Source organism: Myotis davidii, unplaced genomic scaffold (genome assembly GCF_000327345.1).
Source record: "Myotis davidii unplaced genomic scaffold, ASM32734v1 scaffold1093, whole genome shotgun sequence".
Lineage (NCBI taxonomy): Eukaryota > Metazoa > Chordata > Mammalia > Chiroptera > Vespertilionidae > Myotis > Myotis davidii.
In genome coordinates this window covers 4,872-13,495 of record NW_006284940.1, presented here as the reverse complement: position 1 = coordinate 13,495, position 8,624 = coordinate 4,872, and the positions used below count along the sequence as shown (strand labels likewise).

Below are 8,624 nucleotides of genomic sequence, written 5' to 3'. Positions count from 1 at the left end.
CGAGGATGTGCCTTGAGCCCTAACCAGTCTGGAACTCAGTCTTCCTGTCTGATGACTGGGAATAAAATGCCTGCCACTGGCCTCATGCAGCAGGGTGAGGAAGAACTGGGTAACATACTGGAAAATGCATTGAGATGTTGCTGCAAGCTTGGGGGAGGCCTGAAGAGGAGCATCTCGCCACCACCACTGTAACCTGGCCAGTCAGAAAGCCCGATGGTTGACTTCACTACACCCCAAATCCTCTCATTTCTCCTCTTTGCCCCCACCCTCCCATCATCTCCCACGTTGGTGCCCTGGCTCCTGTCCCCACACTCTGTTCCCCTGTCAACCGAAGAAACATTCAAACCTGTAGAGAATTTTTATGACTTTATTTGAGCCAAACTGACAGCAACTGCCTAGAAGCAAAATCCCAACAGATGGAGAAAATTCTTCCAAAAATGGCAGTTTTGCACCTTATTTCATACATCACTATCAAAGGAAGAAGCCTAAGGGGGTTACAAGAAATCCACTGGTGGTAGATCAGGGAGGCAGGCGCAGAAATCTCTGGGATTGGATAAAAAGTAAAAGGAACAGACAAAGACTCTTTTACACAGGCGGGTACAGGAGAGGTAAGAGTTCACAATTCACATGGTAACAATAACAGCGAGGGGCTCTGTGGTCTCTTATCCATTGGATAAAAAGTAAAAGGAACAGACACAGACTCTTTTACACAAGTGGGCACAGGAGAGTTAAGAGTTCACAATTCACATGGTAACAATACCAGTGAGGGGTTCTGTGGTCTCTTATCCAGGGTTGCAGGTGTCTGTATAAATAAGATATGCACTCAAGGTTACAGGTGTTTGTTAGATATGATATGTACTCAAGGTTACACATTGTCTGTAAAAATAACTTACACAAGGACCTAAAAGAATATAAAAAGAAAATGCTCCCTCCTTTGGGTGTTCAGAATTTGACAGAGGTAATCTGCTCTGACCCTGCCTATAATAAATGACTCCTAATTAATTGGCTTGTTAAGGCGTCTGGTATCTAGCTCTCTAATTTGAGATACAACAAGAGATTGTGCCTGGAGGGTCTGGAAAAAAGAAAATTACCCTGACATTGCAAAGATATGTTATGTAGATGCCAAAAGACAATAGACAAGCTCAGTGAAGGTAAAGATTGGCCTTGGTCAGGGAAGATACAAGTCTAAGACTTGACTACTTTCCAGGACTAGTTTTTAGTTTGAGATTTATTTCAGATTATCCCATTGTTACCAGGGGAAGGGAGTTCGCGGGATGCTGCAAGGAAAAGATTTGCTGAAGCCCCAGGGGGAGATGGGGTTTCGTGGAAAACGAATGAAAACTTAAGCGGGTTCCCCTCCAAGGTCCCATCTCTGTTCATCTCGTCATGGAAGAAGTCCAAGCTTGTCTGCAGCAGGCCCAGAATTAATGTCATTGCCCAGAACTTCTGTTCCCTATTAAAATCCATGGCTATGGAGGCAAGCACTGGAACGCAGGGATGAGTGCGGTCACAGACCATCAGGGATCACAAGAAGAAGAGAGAGAGGACTCTGGGGATTTGAACCTTTTCACATTGTGTGTGTTTCCATCCCCTGGCCCAGGGGTGAGAAACTTTACCTGCCAAGGGCCATTTGGATATTTATAATATCATTCACAGGCCATACAAAATTATCAATTTAAAAATTAGCCTGCAATATTTGGTCAAACATTTAATTTCCTCACCCCTAATGCCTTGGCAGGGCCAGACCAAATGAATTTGAGGGCCCGACATCCCCACCCCTGCTAGCCAGTCCATTGTTCCCCAGGCTAGACTGACAGGCGACCACCTTCCCTCTTCACCTGACTTCACTGCATAGGTGCTTCTCTCCCCCTTTGCTCGATCCCTTCCCCAGTGGAGTGATCTGCAGGGAATGGACAGTGGTTCCCTGAGGAACGTGAACCTGCAGGTTCCTGGTCAATTGCCCAGATGACCAACCCCAGCAGTGGCTGTTAGGATGACTGTCCTCTCTGCAATGCCCTCTGCTGTGTAGATGAGGGGACCTCAATGTCCTGGCCCCTTCCTGTGCCACCAGCCCACGTCCAGCACCCTTCCAAGCCCCAGGTGAGGCGAGGGTCAGTTGGAGTCTCCGGATGGAGGGGAACATAAGAGGAAGCCCCCAGACGGCGACACAGCTATTGTGAGGCCAGACAGCTGTCCCCAAGCAGGAATCACCAGAGAGTGAAGAAAGAGGGTTGAGGCTGCTGGCCAGCTCTTACACCAGACCCAGGGTCAGGTGGGTCAATGGACCTTTTGTCTCCTCCTGCAGGCTGGACACCTGGGTTCCCCCAGGCCAGGCTGTCAGAGTCCGCTTGACTACATACTCCTGGTGAGACCCTGTCCACCCCCAGCTGCCATCCTCCTGAGCCCTGACCCCCACCCAGCCCAGCCCAGCCCAGCCTAGGGAGTTGGAAGGCAGTGTTGAGCTGAGCCATGTTTGTAGTTCCCTGGCACTGCTGAGGGAACTCCTAAATATAAGGTGTCCGCCCCCCCCAGAATGTATACACACACTTTGAATAATTATAAAGGCAGTGTTCAATAAAATACATTTCATTTTCAAAATTGAGCTGTCAGCTGTTCAATTGTGTATACATTATTTGGGACACCCTGTATAGAAGCTGAGCTATTTGGGTCCTTGGCCTAAGGCAGAGCCCCCAGAGTGTGGGTGGGGGTCCACATGTGTGCCTCCTAAGTGGATCCCCAAGACTTGCCCAGGCTTCTGAGTTTCTGGGATTGGGACTTGGGGAATCTCAGGGCAGAGGGTGAGGAACATGTCTGCTTGAATGTGGACGTAGAGATCGGGTGGCGGAGCCCAAAGTGATGAGAAGAGAAGCAAGAGACTGTGATGCCTTGGGCGGGGACATGTTTCTGTCTCCTTCACCCCAAGCCCCTACTGTGGTAGGAAAATAGGGGTTGAGCTGTCACCCTGGAGTGCCCTCTGCTTCTAGGAAATTTTATAGATTTCAGAGAGGAAGGGAGAGGGACAGAGAGATAGAAACATCAATGATAGGAGAGAATCATTGATCGCTGCCTCCTGCATGCCCCACACAGTGGACCAAGCTAGCAACCCGGGCATGTACCCGGACCAGGAATCAAACTGTGACCTCCTGGTTCATAGGTTGATGCTCAATCACTGAGACCCATCATCTGGGCATACCATTGATCTTTAAGGCAGCCCAGGAACATGATGGCCATTAAGACTTCAATGGAACCTTAATGCTTCCTCAGCCACTGGATAGATTGGATTAGAATATTACACAACTGTGAGAAAGAACAACAGGGAACTGCAATGAGATGGCTGAGTCTTAGCAACATACTCCTTTCTCAATTCTAATCACCGAGTGATGCACAAAGATTAATTTACTTGATGGATTTTGTAGGAGAATTTTACTTTTTCAGCTTTACTGAGGTACAGTTTACAAATAAATTAAACTATATTGAAAAGGTATGACCTAATGATTTGGTTGTAGTAGAATCTTGAGCAAAATGAAGTCCCCAGAGCCCCATACAAAATTCACCTTTGTCATAAAGCTCAGACACAGAGAAAATGTAACAAGGTTTTGGCATACAGATGTACAAAAAAACAAACAAAAAAATGAATGAGAGAATAGGAAACAAAATTTGAGGTGGTGGAGGGAGAGAGCAGGGTCATGTCCCAGTTCTTGGTGGGGGACTGAAGGAAGGTCCTTATACCTTTAAAATAAATAAATAAATAAAGTAAACTAAAGCTGGTTATGGGAAACTTTTTAAAATATATTTTTTTCTTTTTTAAAAATATTTTTATGGATTTCAGTGAGCAAGGGAGATAGAGAGAAAGATAGAATCATCAATGATGAGAGAGAATCATTGATCGGCTATCTCTTGCATGCCCCACACTGGGGATCAAGCCTGCAATCTGGGCATGTGCCCTTGACTGAAATCGGAACTGGGACCCTTCAGTCCATAGGATGACACTCTATCCACTGAGCCAAAATGGCTCAGGCTGGTCATGGGAAAATGACTCTCTGAACCTGAAACCCTGTAAAACTTTTTTGGGGAACTTTTAAAATGCTTTAAATCTCGAATGAGAAGTGGTTAGAGCAGTGGTTCTCAACCTTCCTAATGCCATGACCCTTTAATACAGTTCCTCATGTTGTGGTGACCCACAACCATAAAATTATTTTCGTTGCTACTTCATAACTGTAATTTTGCCACTGTTATGAATCTTAATGTAAATATCTGATATGCAGGATGTATTTAGGTGACCCCTGTGAAAGGGTTGTTCGACCCCCAAAGGGGTCCTGACCCAAGGCTTGAGAACCGCTGGGTTAGAGGAAGAATAGGAAAGAGAGATGGAAAGAGGTGCCCAGGCTGGGGTTGGCCCCAGTGGGGAAGGGCATCAGCTAGGGGGGTAGGGGGAGGTGGTGGGCTGTGGAGGAACTGACAGTGCCCTACAGGAAGCTGTACAGTACGGAGCTGATAACACTCAGTGCTGTTTTGGTGTCTTTCTCAAGCTCGCAGCCTCTTCCCCATTCTGCAAGGGCTCCTGAGAGTGGTGGGCTGGGAGCTGAGAGTGCTCAGTGACAATATGCTCCTGCCTCCCAGGGACCCTAAATGGTGTCCCAGAATGTGGGCCAGGGTGGAGAAGGAAGGGGTTTAGGCTGAGTGTCCAAGTCAACCTCTCTTTGTGCCTCAGTTTCCCCAGGTGGACCACCCTCCCTCCCTTTATCACAGGTTTTTGGGGTCTTGGGCAATGGTGCTGATGGTCATGACCAGTCTCAGAAAGATGTGATGTATTCTGAGAGCAAGGGCTTCATTAAGTGTAAACCCATCTCCAGCACTCTATCAGATTGGGGTCTCACTTCACCAGTTGTATATAACATTTTGGCACTTCCTTAAAAAGTTAAACAGAGTTCCCCTATGACCTAGAAACTCAACTCTTAGGTAAATACCTAAAGTAATTGAGAGCAAGGACTCCAACGAATACTTGTACACCATGTTCATTGCAGTGAGGTTCCCAGTCGCCAAAAGTTGGAAACAAATCAGGGTCCATTGACACATGAATCAATGAACAAAATGCGATCCATCCACACAGTGAAATAGTATTCAGCCACCAAAATGAATGAAGTTCTGATAGAGGTGGAGGTCACCCAGCACGTAAATGTGCTGAATACCACTGAATTATTCACTTTTTAATGGTAAATTTCACCTCATTGTGAATCTCATCCCAAGTTTTAAAAGTCCGGAGTGGGTGATGGCACTGTCCCCCAGCCCCACCCTGGGCCTCTGTGCTGTCTCAGCCTCTCCTTTGTGCCTCACAGGTTGCTCCTTAGTTCATCTTTACACTGTTTGAGATGAATAATCATTACTCTCCTCCTTTTACAGATCTGACAGTCACATATCCACTCAATAAATGCTGCATCCCAGGCACAGTTCTAGGCTCTGGGGGTGCATGTGGGAACAAGCCAGAGCAAAGTCTCTACCCCATGGGGCTGACATTCCCATGTGGAAGATCATGAATGTGATACATGACAATGTTGTGGAGAATGTCAGGAATGGGAATATTAAGCAGGTTAATGAAGGGGGAGGAGGATGCTGGTTCGGCTGGGGTTGCCAAATTAATTAGGGTGGTGGGGAAGGCCATTTCCAGAAAGTGACATTTGAGGAAAGAGCTGAAGGAAGTGAGGAGGCAAGAACTAGCCTATATAATAAAGAGGTAATATGCAAATTAACCCTCACGCCCTCACAAGATGGCCGCATATGACCAGGTTGACAGGGTGGTTAGTGAGGGACAACCAAATGATTGAACAGCAGGGTGTGTGGGGCAATCAGGCCAGCAGGAGTGTTAGTTAGGGATGACCAAACGACTGAACAGCAGGCTGTGTGGGGAGACCAGGCCAATGGGGGCACCATGAGGGGACAGTTGGGAGCAACCAGGCCAGCGGGTGAGGGGCAGTTGGGGGTGACCAGGCCAGAAGGGGGGCATTTGGCAGCAACCAGCCAGGCAGGGGGCAGTTAGGTGTGATCTGGCTGACAGGCAGGTGAGTGATTAGGAGCCAGCAGCCCAGGATTGTGAGAGAGATGTCTGAGGGCTTCCAGTTTAGAGAGGGTGCAGGTTGGGCTGAGGGTACCCCTGCCCCCACGCCCCTATGCACGAATTTTGTGCACCGGGCCAATAGTGAAGATATCTGGGGAAGAATATTCCAGGCAGAGGGAAAATACTGTGCAAAGGCATTGAGGCATAGGAGTGCCTGGTGTGGAAGAGCAACAAGGCCTGTGTAGCTGAAGCTGAGTGTGTGTGTGTGTGTGTGTGTGTGTGAAGTGGAATATAAGGCTGGAGAGATAATTGGGTGACATTACAGTGGGGCCTTGACTTACGAGTGGGCGATTAACGAGTTTTTTGAGATACAGCTGTCTCTCGGCTGATTTTTTGCTTTGAGTTGTGAGCTAAAATTCGGGTTAAGAGCCAGCTTCAGATACCCCACCACTAGTTGGCCCAGCGAACTTCACAGTGAACACCACAACATCAGCCCAGCATCACGTGTCTCACTCGTTCACTTTAAGTGGTTGTGCTCGCATTTGTGCTTGCAGTTATTTCGCAAAACTTCGTTTTTTCAACCATGAATCTGAAGAAAGTAAGTGCACAGGACAGTGCTGCAAAGCTGCCAATGGTGTGGTTAATGGAGAAGCAGCTTGCAGGAGATACCATGACAAAGGCTATAATCTGCAAGAAGGCACGAACTATTTATGCTGATTTGCTGCAGGAGACCCCAGGCACTTCAATGGACGAGGCATCGGGCAAGCCGTTTAAAGCCAGTCGGGGCTGGTTCGAAATTTTTAAAAAGAGGACCGGCATTCACTCCGTTGTCAGACATGGTAAGGCAACGAGCGTGGATATAAAGGAAGGTGACATCAACGAGCTCATTGAGGAGCACTCCGAGGAACTGACAACGCAGGAGCTAAAGGAGCTACAGACGCAGCAGCACACGGAAGTTTTGCAAGAAATAGGTGACACAGAGGAGGAGGAGGAGGAGGTTATCTCTATAAATGATATAAAGGAAATGTTGGGGATGAGGGAGAAACTTTCAGACTTTATTCAAAAGAAACACCCAGAAAAAATTGCAACTGGGCGTGCGATGGAGCTATTTAATGACACTTGCCTGACTCATTTCAGAAATATTCTGAAAGGGAGGATGGAACAGATCTCATTGGACAGGTTTTTATCGAAAACTCCTGTAGATGAAAGTGATGAAAGCGTGGTGAAAAGGGCAAAAGTCAGCAAATAAGATTCAGGTACTCAGTTCAGCCTTTCTCCTCCACCTCCATCACCATCTTTAAGTCGTTTGATCTCCAAGGTAAATGCTGTACATTAAACTTAACAAAAAAAGTTGTTCAGTTCAGCCTTTCTCCTCCAACTCCATCAGCATCTTTAAGTCGTTTGATCTCCAAGGTAAATGCTGTACATTAAACTTAATAAAACAAGTTTATTGCACTACATTCTATTGTTCAGTATTGTGTTTTTATACAATATTCGTTATCTTTAAATACATTTTTCTTATTTAAAAACATTTAACAAAACAATTGCGGTATTTTGGGGTGTCTGGAACGGATTAATGGCATTTCAATTCATTATAATGGTGAAAATTGATTTGACATACAAGTAACTTGAGTTATGAGCTCCGTTACAGAACGAATTAAACTCGTAAGTCAGGGCCTCACGGTATATGCAGCACACAATAAGTTAGAGTTGAATTAAGAAATATTTAGCACTCAGCTAAACTGGAGTTGTCAGCCCTGTGTGGGTTCTTTTCTGTATCTCTCATTTCTGATAGCCTCTGTTGAGTACCTGGGGCATTAGGACCCTCCATGGCAGCTAGCACAGACATTTCCATGGACTTTTCCACACTACACATGAATGAGGAAGGACCATGAACCATTTTACAGGTGGGGAAACAGGCTAGAGTGGGGTGAGATTATGCAGAATTACATACATACAGTCAGAGCTGGGGATCCTGATGCTCTCTACTACACTATGGTAGGAATGTAAACTCTGGTTAACTTCCTGCATCCAGCCCCCATCATCACTCACCTAGATCAGTGCAATAACCTCTCTATCTCCCACTTCCACCCTCATGCACCACAGCAGCTGGAGAGCGCCTGTGAGCACCCATGTCAGGAACCAATCCTGCTCTACTCAAGAACCCTCCATGACTCCAACCTCACTCAGAGCAAAAGCTCAAGTCCTCTCACATGGCCCTGAACACTTTGCCCTGTCCTTTTCCTACCCTCATTATCTTCTGCTGTCCTCATATACTCTGTTCCAGCCACATAGGCCTCCTCACTGTTCCTCAACACTTCAGACATGTTCCCACCTCAGAGCCTTTGCATGGACTGTTCCCTCTGCTTGCTCTGCCCTTCCTCCCCCAGGCATCCACACCTTGCTTGTCTAACCTCTTTCTGGTCTTTGTTCAGATGTCACTTCTTGAGGATTCCAAGACGGCTGCAGAGTAGCAGGAAGCTCCATCTGCTTGCTTCCAGCACTGGTCCAGACTTGTGGCTAAACTGCAGAGCATTCAGCTTGAAACACCAGCTGAAGTATAGCTGATCTG

The 8,624-nt window shown here is 46.8% G+C and overlaps 1 long non-coding RNA gene across 1 annotated transcript; it reads left to right on the top strand.

Annotated features, from left to right (window-relative positions):
* Positions 1-7,087: 7,087 nt before the first annotated feature.
* Positions 7,088-7,512, top strand: LOC107181754. The gene is made up of 2 exons (XR_001512456.1): positions 7,088-7,308; positions 7,404-7,512. It is a non-coding gene; the product is annotated as an uncharacterized LOC107181754 (long non-coding RNA).
* Positions 7,513-8,624: the final 1,112 nt, after the last annotated feature.